This window comes from Plecotus auritus, assembly GCF_963455305.1.
Source record: "Plecotus auritus genome assembly, chromosome: 12".
NCBI lineage: Eukaryota > Metazoa > Chordata > Mammalia > Chiroptera > Vespertilionidae > Plecotus > Plecotus auritus.
The window spans coordinates 9,282,922-9,296,892 of record NC_137778.1 but is presented as its reverse complement, the minus strand read 5'-3'; the positions used below and the strand labels follow the sequence as shown (position 1 = coordinate 9,296,892).

At 49.9% G+C, this 13,971-nt stretch overlaps 1 protein-coding gene across 2 annotated transcripts in view; it reads right to left on the bottom strand.

Moving 5' to 3' along the window:
• Positions 1 to 3,874: 3,874 nt before the first annotated feature.
• The window catches only part of CDK18 (cyclin dependent kinase 18), a 40,304-nt gene continuing 30,207 nt past the window's right edge, over positions 3,875 to 13,971 (bottom strand). Inside the window, exons 19-20 of one of the 2 annotated variants that reach the window (XR_013959473.1) lie at positions 6,778 to 8,517; positions 3,875 to 4,024 (exon numbers count right to left, since the gene is read on the bottom strand). The gene's annotated coding sequence lies outside the window, so the exon portion shown is untranslated. Of the gene's footprint in view, positions 4,025 to 5,590; positions 5,703 to 6,777; positions 8,518 to 13,971 lie in introns of those variants that run through there. The other variant, XR_013959474.1, reaches the window with a different exon arrangement.

Below are 13,971 nucleotides of genomic sequence, written 5' to 3'. Positions count from 1 at the left end.
TGTATCCAAATCTCTAGCCCATTAGCTGGGCGCCTGTTGTTACTATTCAATTAGGAAGACATAACCTTGGCCCTGGCCCGCGTTGCTCAGTGGTTAGAGCGTCAGCCTGCGCAACCAAAGGGATGCAGGTTCCATTCCTGGTCAAGGGCACGTGTACCTTGGTTGCAGGTTTGATCCCCAGCCTCAGTCGGAGTGCGAGGCGACTAATTAATGTGTCCCTTTCAGATGGATGTTTCTCCTCCCCCAGCCAATCCTTCGCCCCCTACTAATCTTTCTAAAAAATCAATGGAAAAAATATCAAGTGAGGATAAAAAAATTTTTTAAAGTCACAACCTTGCATGGTCCCTTTGTCATACTCTGACTTCCTCCTTGTAAATTGGAAGGGAATGATCCTTGCCCCTCAAGCTCTGGAGAGCAGTCTGAGACCCCAACTATAGAAAGACGAATGTGGTGGCAGAAAGGAGCTGTAGGAGTGAAGGGTCCTCAACTCTTGCCAACTGAAATCAATTCCTTTGCCTCAAAGGTCACCTCCTCTGGGAAGCTTTCTTCCACCTTCCCAGGGTCCCTCCTCAGGGCTGCCAGCCCGAACCATTGCTGGTGATGCTTCGGCCGCCCCTCCAAGGCCAGGGCCAGGGCCAAGGGTTTGCTCTGCACTGGGTGTGAGAGGTGCCTCCTGGGGGAGAGGTGTTTGCACTATAGAGAGGCGCTTTCACTTACACCTGGAAGTTGCGAAGCAATAAAGCAGCAGCACTTCTCGGGCCATTGACAGGTGATCTACATCCTGGAAATACTCTAGGAGAAAGCAAACAAGATAATATAAGACAGAGCGAAATAAGAGCCGGATACCCTCACCACGATCCTTTTGCCCAAATTCCTTCGTGGGAAACCCCTCATGTACATTTTATTCCCTCACTCTTGCTGTTAGAATTGAAAACCTTAAATATAATAAAGAATGTACAAAGAGGAAAGGTCTGGTTATCGCAGCCTCGTGGGCTCCTCTACATGCCCAGGGGCCTGCCCTTGGTCCCAGGACCCTGGAGTCGCTGCTTGCCAGACTCTCAGGAGGCCAGGCAGGAGTAGTAGAGTGAAGTCTCTAGTTCAAGGTCACCAAGCACAGTCTGCAGTTCCCCTAGCCATTCTGTGGCACGAGGCCGCCCCTCCTCCACCTCCAGATTTCGGCCTTCTCAGCCCCCGCGTCTCTGCCTTGCTGCCCAGGGTGTGGAGAGTGGATTGGCATGCTCTCTCTAAGGTTGGCATGGCGCAGGTGGCAGACAGCGTGGTGCCAAGGACTGCACCCGGATGAAACAGCCACCCTACCCCGTATGAATGCAAACAGTAGAGCTGGGTGTGTGCACAAAGGGCCTCCTTTACAAATATCCGGATGAACCGAGTTTTCAGCTTGCCCCGAGAGTGCGGGGGTGGTCACTGCAGGTGGCAAGGAAGAGAGGAGAGGCAGGGGCAGGCGAGTCGCACCGAAGCATCTCAGAGTTAGCTCGGTGGCCACACATATCCCGAGGGAATGTTGCATAATGCCTGGCATTTAGTTGGTGCCGAATAAGTGTTAGTGTTGAAAGCGCCAGCTGAAGCCGGTCTAACTTTGAGAGTCAGAAGAACCCTCTGAAATGATCTGGTACCATCGCCCACTGAGAGACAGAGTCCCATTTACCGCACAGCACCCCTGCAGGTAGCCACTCAGCCTCACCTGCAGCATTGGAGTCAGAGAGACCTGTGAGGCCTGTGAAGTACTGAGGCTCAGCTCCCTCCCCCGCCCCCCGCCTAAAATGGGGGAGAATAATTGAGAAAATGTAGACAGAGTGTGTAACACAGGGGCTGACACACCAGGTTCTCCATAAAGAATTCTTCTCTTTCCCCTCCTCCTCCTCCCCCTTCCTCTGCCTTCTCCCCCTTTTCTCCTGCTCTCCTCCTTCTCCCCCTTTCTCCTCCTTTCCCCCTCCTCTTTTCCTCTCCCCCCACCCCATCCTCCTCCTTCTCCCCCTTTTCCTCTCCCCCCACCCCCGTCCTCCTCCTTCTCCCCCTTTTCCTCTTCCCCCGTCCTCCTCCTTCTCCCCCTTTTCCTCTTCCCCCTTCCTCCTTCTCCTCCCCCCTCCTTCACAGCAACACAAACTGCTTTGCTGGGCTGGTGTGTACCATAGGACAGTGGCAAGCAGAGTGTGGTGCTGGACCAGAGGCATCAACCTGTCCCGGGAACTTGTTAGAAATGCAGATTCTCGGTCTGCCCCGGAAGGGCTGAGTCACACACGCTAAGGGTGTGGCTCAGGTTCTGCTCTAATAAACCCTCCAGGGGCCTCAGTGCAGCTGGGGTTTGAGAATCACCGGCTCTAGAGCCACAGAGGGAAACCTCTAGTTCCCATTCTACAGAGAGCCAGCCATTCGCTATCTGAAAACATTCTTCGTGTTCCTCCTCAGTTTTATTCCCACCAGCATCCTCTCCACCTCTTTCAGCCACTCCTCATTTACCATGGATTCCAGACCCTTTGCCACCTTTTTCTCACCATCATGTCATGCTTTCATCGTCAGTGACCCTCTTAAAAAGGGGGTTCCACCTGGCCGGTTTGGCTCAGGTGTTGGCCCATGGACTGAAGGGTCTCAGGTTCAGTTCCCGTCAAGGGCACATACCTCAGTTGCAGGCTCGATCCCTGGCCCCAGTCGGAGCGCATGCAGGAGGCAACCAATCCATGTGTCTGTCTCACATCCATGTCTCTCTCTCTCTCTCTGGCTCTCCCCCTCCCTTCCACTGTCTAGCAGAATCAATGGGAAAATATCCTCAGGTGAGGGTTAACACAGATAAAGGTGACTCCTAGCACTAGAGCAGGATTCCCCAGCAGTCTAAGCAGCTCGTGGTGCACGTGTGCACTTGAATATCTGGAAGGTTAGCCTCAGTGAAAAGAAATATCAGTGATGAGAGAGAATCATGGATCGGCTGCCTTCTGCACACCCCACACTGGGGGCCAAGCCCGAAACCTGGGCATGTGCCCTGACTGGGAATCGAACCATGACCTCCTGGTTCATAGATCAAAGCTCAACCACTGAGCCATGCTGGTGGGGGCTTCTACCGACTTCTAAAATTGTGTTGTCTCACCCTGGCCAGTGTAGTTCAGTTGGTTGGAATGTCCTCCTGTGTGAACTGAAGGGTGTGGGTTCGATCCCCAGTTGGGACGCATGTGGGAGGCAACCAACTGATGTTTCTCTCTCACACTGATGTTTCTCTCTCACCTTTAAAAAATAAAAACATAAAAAAAATTAAATTGGGTTGTCTCTCTTTTAAACTTTTATTTAGGAGTTCTTGATATATTCTGGGCGAGTCCTTTTTCAGTTCATTTATTGTACATACCTTCTCATTGTCTGTACCTACTTTATCTTTAATCTTCACAATGATCCTGTGAGATAAGCATCATTTTGCTCCATTTTATGGATAAGGAAACTGAGGCTCAGGAAGGCACACAGTCACATAGCTAGGGAGTACTGAAGCTGAATTTTGAGCCAAAATTCCTGACTCCAAAGTCCAGATCCTTCCCTCAAGGATCAAGAGGGAATCATTTTAGTCGCCTTTCCCTGCTCCCAAGTGTCATTTCCGAGTAACTTTGGTTTGTCCTCCTCTTCCCTGCCAGCCCTCTTGGGGGGTCCCCATTCAGCCACAAGGCAGAAGGGCCCTTCCTCCAGCTGCTCCAGAGTAAGGACAGCACCTCATGTTATGATGCACTGTGACCAACAGTCATCCAAGCCACTGAGGCAAGTACTGAGTGCAGTGCGCCATTCCCTACCTTCTGTTTCCCCGTCAACCTTTCCTTCGGGGCTCCTCGAGCTGTTCATTCTGCTGGGAGAGCCCCACCCACCCAGGGCTGCCCAGGAGCCCGCCTTGTGTGCTGTTTACCTCCTCACGAACTACCCTTCCTGTGGTCCCTAGCTGGGGTGTCCGTGACACAGATCAACCGTCAGCTTCTTGAGAATGGAGGTTGGGCTGCTCATTAATCCTTTTATCTCAGGGGCCCGGCACAGCACCTGTCTGGCACACAGCAGGCATTCAGAAAATAGTACCTACCCAAACGTGTGTTTAATTACGCTAACCTTGAACTTATGAAAACCTCTGAAGCAAGAAATAATATTCTTAGAGGATTTCACGAGGAATGTACAATTTATCCATCTCACCAGTGGTTCTCAGACTTGGCTATATATTCGCATCATCTCGAGGTTCAGAAAAGACTCTCTGGCTGATGGAATCCTGCCTGGATGTTTTGCAAAAGCTCCCCGGGGCTCTCTGATGTGCAGCTAAGGTTGGGAACCCCTGCTGCTGAGAAGCTAGCTACATTTTACCATCGGAGACTTACCAGTACTCACCTATCCTGCGCCGTGTAGGCCCCTCATTAACGTGCCTTTACTGACTTACACGTGGGCTTCATGCCTCGCTGGCGTGGGCCTAGGATGTGTTACTGGAGTTAACGGTGGAGATGTTGGCCATGGGGCCCCCTTCATGAAGATACACAGGACAGCGTTCGATGGGGCATCGGCATGAGGAAAAGCTGTGATTCTCCTGAGCAGCCAGTTCGTGTGGACCTTAAGGATGCTGGGAATCCCGTCCTAACACTGTTCCCCAAGCTCATAGTGGCTGCGGGAAAGCTCATGGCCGTAGTCACGGTCCACCTTTATCACCTGGGTAGAGTTGTATGGTATGTGTGCTGTGTACAGACTTGGTCTTAATTTTCTGTCCTTTTCTCCCCACCCTCTTTTCTTTGTTCCCCCTGCAATCATGCTACTTAATTGAGATATAATTCGTGTATCATAAAATTCACCCTTAGAGGACAGTTCAGTGCTTTTTAGTAGAGTTACTGGGTTTTGTGACCATCACACTGCCTGATTCCAGAACATTTTCTTCCCCCCAGGAAGAAACTCTATACCCAATTGCCCCCTCCCTTCGGCCTTTGGTAACCAATAGTCCACTTCCTGTATCTGTGGACATTTCATATACATGGGAGCATGTAGTATGTGGTCATACATGTTGTAGCAGGTATCAGTACTTCCTTCCCTTTTATGGCTGAATAATACCCCATTGTATTGATGAACCACATTTCATTTATCCCTTCATCAGTTGATGGGCTTTGCGGTTTCTACATCATGGCTATCATGAGTAACGCTGCTATGAACACTCATGCACAAGTTTTTATGTGAACATGTTTCCACTCCCTTGGGTATTGTACCTAGATGGGTGGATTTCTTGGGTCATATAGGAACTCTATTTACCTTTTTGATCATCTTTTCTTATTAAAATTTCTCTTCATTTTACTGTATTGCATGTATCTCTGTAAGCCACTGAAAATCCTCCCTTTTGGAGTGAGGCGAAGTATAAATAAATAAATGAATAAGCCACAAAGCACTCCCAAGCCATCTGTTTAATAATCTGCACTAGAATTTTGCCAGGATTCTATATTGAGCTGCTTGGTCTATAGTTTCCAGAAATACCTTCTGTCTCTGTGAAAATCAGGACGTTTTCTCATCTCCCGTGTCCTCCTCACTTATCCGGGTTGTTTTTCAGTCCTACCTGCAAGGTAGTTCATGACTCCGGTGTCTAACTCACCTGAATCCGACTCCTGGGACTCATGAGCAGTCACATAAGCTCTCACCATCTACCTTCCCCTCTATGGGGTGATGTCCTTAAGATTTTCTATCCAAGTAACTCGTGCACGTGGCTAAAAATAAAATAGAACAGAAGCTCCTACAGTGAATTGTCCTGCCTCTCCCCTCCCTCCTCCAGTCCTGCTCCCCGGAGGCAGAGCCCTGGAACGCCTTTAGCATCTCATTCTGGGAGGGACTTCCATCTCCCTAAACAACGTGCTTATGTTGCTGTTTCTGGATTTCTCCATTTTAAACATCCTTCATTGATCTATAACTGTGACAGATGAGGTTTGAATTCACACATATCACCCAAACAACCCTCCCCCACCCCACTCCCAACATGGTTAAATAGCTGTTTTCATTTGGTTTCCTCTAAATAAAATAAATCTGATGACTAGTCTGTTGCTTTAAGTAACGTATGTGTATCTTTATTTCTCATCCCACGAGCCATTGGCAATATCCACCAACATTATAACTGCATCTGCCCTTTGCACTTCCAGGAGGTTACCCTGCTCATAGAGTTGTACTGGTGCAAAATGACACCTGCCCAAACTTATCACAGCACTTTTACAAGTTTTATAAAAGCAAAAGAGTGTAGACAACCCAACTATGAGTAGAGACTTGCTAAATAATTGACAAGACATCCATATAATGAAATATTATGCAGCCATAAAAGTGAGAAAACTCTTTCTATATTGATAGGAAATAGCTCCTAAGATCTATTAAGTAAAAACTAAAGGATGCAGAACACGTGGCTAACACGTGCGTAGCATCTGTGCAAAGGGGGAGAAAATAATGTGTTTATCTTCTTGGCTATTCATTAAATTCCCAGAATGTTACAGCAATATCAAGGAGGCAAACTAGGTGGTGTGAGGTATTTCCACTATATGCACTCCTGAGCCTTTCGAATTATGGAGTGCACGAATGTGTTGTCTATTAAAAATAAGTAAATAAGCCCTGACCGGTTTGGCTCAGTGGATAGAGTGTCAGCCTGTAGACTCAAGGGTCCCAGGTTTGATTCTGGTTAAGGGCATGTACCTTGGTTGCGGGCACATCCCCAGTAGGAGGTGTGCAAGAGGCAGCTGATCAATGTTTCTCTCTCATTGATGTTTCTTTTTTTCTTTTTTAAATAAATCTTTATTGTTTTACCTTTTTCTTCTTCCTCTTCTTAAAGAGTACCTTTCAGCATTTCATATAATACTGGTTTGGTGGTGATGAACTCCTTTAGCTTTTTCTTATCTGTGAAGCTCTTTATCTGACCTTCAATTCTGAATGATAGCTTTGCTGGGTAGAGTAATCTTGGTTGTAGGTTCTTGCTATTCATCACTTTGAATATTTCTTGCCACTCCCATCTGGCCTGCATAGTTTCTGTTGAGACATCAGCTGACAGTCGTATGGGTGCTCCCTTGTAGGTAACTTTTTCTCTTGCTGCTTTTAATATTTTCTCTTTGTCTTTTGCTCTTGGCATTTTAATTATGCTCTCTCTCTTCTTCTGGCACCCCCATAATTCGGATGTTGGTATGCTTGAGGTTGTCCCAGAGGCTCCTTACACTATCTTCATATTTTTGGATTATTTTTTCTTTTTTCTTTTCCGGTTGGGTGCTTTTTGCTTCTTTGTATTTCAAATCTTTGACTTGATTCTTGCAATCCTCTAGTCTGCTGTTGGATCTCTGTATATTATTTTTTATTTCAGTCAGTGTATGCTTAATTTCTAGTTGGTCCTTTTCATATCCTCGAGGGTCTTACTAAATTTATCGGCCTTTTCTAGAAAATTCTTAAAAAACCTTATAACTGTGGTTTTGAACTCTATGTTCAGTTGTTTGCTTTCCTCCATTTCTTTCATTTGTGACCTTTTCTTTGTCTCCACATTTTGGCTGCTTCTCTGAGTTGATAGAGTGGTTTTGTGTGCTAGGTGTCCTATAGGGCCCAGTGGCTCAGCCTCCCCAGTTACCTGAGGTGGACACTCTTGGTGCACCCCTTTGTGGGCTGTGTGCACAGTCTTGTTGTAGTTAAGCCTTGATTGTTGTTGGTATCACTGGGAGGATTTGACCTCCAGGCCAATTGGCTGTGAGGATCAGCTGTGTCTATGCTGGGAGAACTTCTGTGCTGGAGACACCCTTATGAGACAAGACTTGCAAAAGCCTCTGTGCTCAGCTTGGATGGGGTGGAGTCTCAGGGTGGAGCAGACAGCAATGGCTTCCCAACAGCCCTGCCCTAAAAGGCCCCTGGGTCTCAATGTCCCGCGGAAATCACTGCAAGCACCTCTGAGAGAAAGCCACCCTCGAGTTTTGCCCGCTGCCAGACAGTCTAGTTTCTCCCCAAATGAGTCTGGGTCCCCAGAGTCTCACCCAGAACTGGAGTTCAGAGCTGTCAGGAGCTTTTATCTCCCTCCCAGTTGAGAAAGCCAGCCGCGTACTCAGTTGCCAGCCCTCTCCGCGCGCGCGCACACGCGCCTCAGTACCTCTGCCTTCCGCAGTTCCTCTGAGTCTCAGGGTGCTTTTCTCTTTCCTGACTGTCCAGTTTCTCCCCGTATGAGTCTGGGTCCCCAGAGTTTTGCCCGGAACTGGAGTTCAGAGCCGTCAGGAGCTTTTGTCTCCCTCCCGATTGAGAAAGCCAGCCGCGTACTCAGTTGCCAGCCCTCTCTATGTGCGCACCTCGGTACCTCTGCCTTCTGCAGCTCCTCTGAGTCTCAGTGTGCTTTTCGCTTTCCTTCTAGTTGTAGAATTTCCACTCAGCCAGCCTTCCTGTGGTTCTGGATGATGTCCGTTTTGTCTTTTAGTTGTAGTTTTGAAATTATTGTGTGAAGCAGCAGTTTAAGTGTTTACCTATGCCACCATCTTGGTTTCTCCTCATTGATGTTTCTAACGCTCTATCTCTCCCGCTTCCTCTCTGTAAAAAAATCAATAAAATATATTTAAAAAATAAGTAAATAAAATTTCAAACTCTCCCTGTGTAGCATCTCAGTGTTGTTTGTTAAGAAAGCACATATATTGTGCTAAGTTATTATTCAGGGTTGGGAAAAAGTAGGTTCACAGTTGTAATACAAATAAGTAATACAATAATTAATAAATAATGGCACAAGAATAAACTGTTTCAGGTACTACTCACAACTGCAAAGCTACTTTTGTCCAGCCCTGTGAAATAACTTGTATGTTACTCTGTAGATTCTCTGAATTCATATGCTCTAATATAACATAACCTTTTAATATTGGAGATGCATTTTGCTATGCCTATGTATTCCTTATTGCATTTATCCTACATATATACTCTTTTTAAAGGTCTCTTTATAAAAAAGGATCTGAAAGGGAAACAGCAAAATGTTAACAGTGGTTATTTCTGGGTAGTTGGCATATGAGTGGTTTTAAGTTTCTTTTTTATCCTTTCTCCGTTTCTCCCCCGAGTGGTTAGGATAAGGACATGCTGCTTCTGATAATCAGGAAGAAAGCATATATGCTACCTACCTCCTCTCGCCATCTCCAGGGGAAAGCTCAGTCCCATCCGTGTGCCTGTCAAGGCCCCTGTCTGCATGTCCATCCTCTCCCATCATCCCCCATGGCCCCCCACAGGAGGGCCTGTGACCCCTGAACAGGCCTCCTGCTGGCTGCTCTCCACTGACCTGCAGAAATGTGACCCGGCCTTCACTGCCCGGCTCAAATGTCCCTCCCAGATAGAATCGGTGGCTCCCTCCTTGGGCCCAGGTGACACCTGTCTCCTCTGGATGGGATGCCTCAGATGTGTGGCCCTTGTCTCAGGAGTCACTGAGTTCTCAGGGGTGGCCCAGGCCCTGACTCGGGATGAAGGCTGGGAATGTGTGGCCCAGCAACCTCTTGCTGCTTCCTCCCCCACTGCGAGTTGGAGGTGCTAACCGAGCTGCTGCTGGCGGCAGGCCTCACTTCACTCGGTGTCCCCTTTCTGTTTGTTCGAGCTCCTGGGGTGTGATCTTGGTGTTCTGCCTGCCCTGGCTGCAGGCCTGCTTCCCTCCTGGCAGGCCTCTACCTGGCAGCATCTTCAGGCGACTGCATCTTCCAAACCAGTACCTGTCTGGACCAACCCCAGCAGTCCAGCTTGAGCGGAAAGGGCTCTCCCAGGATGGCTGGTCTGCTGGAGGGAGAAGAGGGGGAGAAGGGGTCCTTCCCTCATGTCTGTTGGAGCAAGTGGGGCTGGGAGATGAGGTGACATTTTCCTCAGAGACTTTCACAACCCCCTTCCCCCAACTCCCCTTTCAGTGGAGAGGGATAGCCTGCTAATACCCAGAGGGAAAGTAGCCAGAAAGGGAGGAGAGGGGGCAGGAGGAGGGACTAAAGCAGACTCCACCACCCACCTCCCTCCCCTGGAGGGCTGAGTCTGTGCCTTCTGGCAGATTCCTGCAGAAGGCAGAGCTCCCCCAGAACCCCACTCCTTCCCAGTTTCTCAGGGCAGAGACCTAGGGGCTCACAGCTACCCACCCTCCTCTCACCAAGCCCTACCCCCAGCTCACGTGGAAGCCATAAAGGCAAAGGCAGAGAGGAGCAGATGTCACATTCCTTTCCTGTCCATCTGGGCCCTGGCTTAGGAGGTATTCACAGTACCCCCCCGCCTCCCCCCTCAATTTGGCTGCTGAGGCACTCATCCTTATCCTTATTCTCAAGGACCATGGTCGGCAAACTGCGGCTCGCGAGCCACATGCGACTCTTTGGCCCCTTGAGTGTGGCTCTTCCACAAAATACCACGGCCTGGGACAGTCTATTTTGAAGAAGTGGCGTTAGAAGAAGTTTAAGTTTAAAAAATTTGGCTCTCAAAAGAAATTTCAATCATTGTACTGTTGATATTTGGCTCTGTTGACTAATGAGTTTGCCGACCACTGCAGGAGATTTACCCAGAGGATAAACCCCGGCCGGAAGTTGGCCACTGAGCTCCATTGACAGCACCTGCCGGTGAGGGCAGCCAGAGCTCACCTTGGATGTGGTGGGCGCACGGCCCTGGATGGACCCCGGCAGACCTATGAAGTCTAGACTACAAAAACATCTCCCCAAGTTCAAAGTCCTTCCACCAAAAAGCAGCATGGCTGTTTCCCGAGCATCTAGTATGTGCCAGGCAGTTCTGAGTGCTTTCCCCGTGCTAAGGACGTGGACACGGGTATCACACCTTTGTTTTACACAGAGTCCACATTCTGAGCCAGCACCCCAGGCAATGCTGATTGCATGTGAACGCCTGAGAAACCCTGCTGGGCAACATGGAGTGTCACAGGCCTGGGTTCCGATCCCAGATCTGCCTCGAAATGGGCTGTGTGGTCTGGAGGCTCCGTTTCTTCATCTGTAAGAAATGAGGCACCATGCCTGTTGGTGTTGCTGTGAGGATTAAGTTAAATCAGGAGCAAACCAATGCACATGGCACCCAGGAAGCCCTGTGTGGGCACACCCAGCGCAGGGTACCAAGAGGGAGGCGCAGTTCATGCCTTCGCCGGGAGGGCATTAGGACATGGAGCATTACTCACCCACGGCAAACAATGGGCTGCTTTAAAATAATTCTGACCTGCCAAAACTGGTTTTGCTCAGTGGATAGAGCGTCGGCCTGCGGACTGAAGGGTCCCAGGTTCGATTCCGGTCAAGGGCATGTACCTTGGTTGCGGGCACATCCCCAGTGGGAGGTGTGCAGCTGATCGATGTTTCCCTCTCATCGATGTTTCTAGCTCTCTATCCCTCTCCCTTCCTCTCTGTAAAATATCAATAAAATATATTTTAAAAAAATAATTCTGAACTTGCATTCCTCCGGGGAGCGGAAGGAAGCTTTTCAAGACCAGGTTCCTTCCCATCCTCAGGGGCGAGCCATCTCAAGTTGTGGTTAGATGTTGTAAACAAAATACCATTCAATTTGGGCTCAATGCCCCCAACCCAAACCCTGCATCCACCAGCCCTTTCCCACTCCTGCCCCCACTTCCCCTCCACTTTACATTCCCAAACCCTCATGCTGAAGGGCCAGGCCCCCTTGGCAAGCGCAGGTCTGCCAAGGTCCCTGGTAGCTGCTGCAGCAGTGGGGAGCCTCCAAGCGCTTCCTGTCCTGGGCTCCCCCAGTCGGGCTGGTTGGGAATGCCAGAGCTGTTGAAAAGCTTCAGCCATTCATAACGGGTCAGTTCCCTCCGGAAATGTTCCCAGCCCCGCTGAGAGCCTGCCAGGCCGCCTGGTGACGCCCAGCTCTCAGCCGCACCATGGGCAGGGCAGAACAATGCTGAGCAGAAAAACATCCCACCCATCCATGGGCTCACATCCTCCTGGGACCCCACCCGAGACTCCCAGAGCGAGGGAGGGGGTGGGGTGGGGGAAGCAGCTGTGGACCAGGGGAAGGGGAGGAGTGGGAGCGCGACCAACTTCCCCATCGTGGCTGCACTCTGAACCAGCTGGGCGAGTCAGATTAGAAGTCAGATCTGCTTATTCTGGCTCCCCTGCCAGCCCCGGCCTCTGCTCCACAGCCTGTCACCGGAGCGAAGTAAAACCTGAGCTGGCAAACAGCAGTTCAGAGGGCAGTGTGGCAGGTAGGCGGTGTGGTGGGATGCCTGGCGTTACCACTTAACTGACCAGGGCAAGGTGTTCAGTCTCCTGGGGCCTCCGCTCCCGTGTCCATGGATAAGGCCCGCTCCATCTCACAGGTTGTCTACAGAGAAGAGTCTTAATAACGACAGAGGAATTACTTGATCACCAACTGGTGTTGCTACTAACAAAGCAATCGGGGGTGGGGTGGCCCACCTGGGGGAGATCACACGCAAGAGGCACTCTTCAACCCAGGCCATTTACAGCCTAAACACAAGAAAGAGACCTAGTAGATACTGCAAAGCTCGAGTGTAGACTACAGACGCTTAGAATTTCTAGATCGTAGGGCTTGAGTGTAGGGCTGCGGGGGGGCGTGGGGGTGGGGCGGGGTAGAGGTCTGACCTAGAACTCAGATTTCCTTACTAAACCCTCTGTTTTCACTTAGGACCTGTATATCTGGGTGGCCTTTTGGACGATGGAGGTTATGAGAGTCTAAGACCTCCATGAACCCCTTGCATCAGCATTGGTGTAGGCCCACTTGGTGCCAACAGAACCAGCCAATAAAGTGTGCACGCAGTTGACCAAGGAAGGCTTCTTGGAGGAGGAGAGTTTGAGGCATGCTTGAAAGAAGAGAAAGAAATGGTTCCTACAAAACACTAAAGTGGGAACAGATAGGGTGATGTCAAACTGGGAGCAGGGGGGACACTCAGAGGTCATCTGCTGCCCCCTTCATTACAGGGACAGCAGCACTGAGTCCCAGCAAGGGGACAGCACCTGCCCAAGGACAGTGAGCCTGACTGAGCCAGAGTCTTAATAATGACAAAGGAATTACTTGATCACCAAGAGGGAAGTCCAGGTGGAGGGAACGTGGACAGGTGGAGGTGCAACGGCTTGAGGGAGGAGGCGCCTTCAGGGAGAGGCGGGTCCTGGGTCTGGTGGAAGCGTGCAGAGTGTGCAGCGGTGGTCAGACCCTGAGCTGGAGAGAGAGGCGGTCAGGGCTGGGCACAAGGCCATGGGCACCTTGCTAGCGGGGATCGCCCCTTAGGGATGATAGTGGAACAGTCAATGAGGGGTCTTGAAATCCTTTGCAGCTTGGGGGCCACATTCTTCTGAGTATTCTTGGGGGAAGATATGGGCTGGGGAGGTGTAGTTTGGAAACGCCTAGAAATAAGACCATGTGACTGACTGTAAATGGGCACTCACAGCTAAAGAGGCTGGAGTGTGCCCGGCCGGCGTGGCTCAGTGGTTGAGCATTGACCTATGATCTAGGACAGTGGTCGGCAAACTGCGGCTCTGTTGACTAATGAGTTTGGGATAAGAGCTTAATCACAAGGAACAACAACAGCCTGTAATTATTAGAATCGAGAGTCTAGGTCAGTGGTCGGCAAACTCATTAGTCAACAGAGCGGCAAACCGTGGCTCACGAGCCGCATGTGGCTCGCAAGCCGCAGTTTGCCAACCACTGATCTAGGAGGTCACGGTTTGATTCCCGGTCAGAGCACATGCCTGGGTTGCGGGCTCGATCTCCAGTGTGAGGCGTGCAGGAGGCAGCCAATTGATGATTCTCTCTCATCATTGATGTTTCTAGCTCTCTCTCCCTCTCCCTTCCTCTCTGAAATAAATAAAAATATATGTTAAAAATAAAGAGACAGGGAAAGAGAAGGGAGGGATTGGGGAAGGTTCCTAAGGTATCAGATGTCTCATTTTGATGCTGATTCGTTTCATTCAGAACTTAGAACTGAGCCAAGAGGGTGGAGGTCCAAGTCACTTTCTGAGGCTGGTTGAGACTGGTACTGCAGAAGCTGAGGAAGGGCACGGGAGGTGGAGGTAGGCGGAGGGG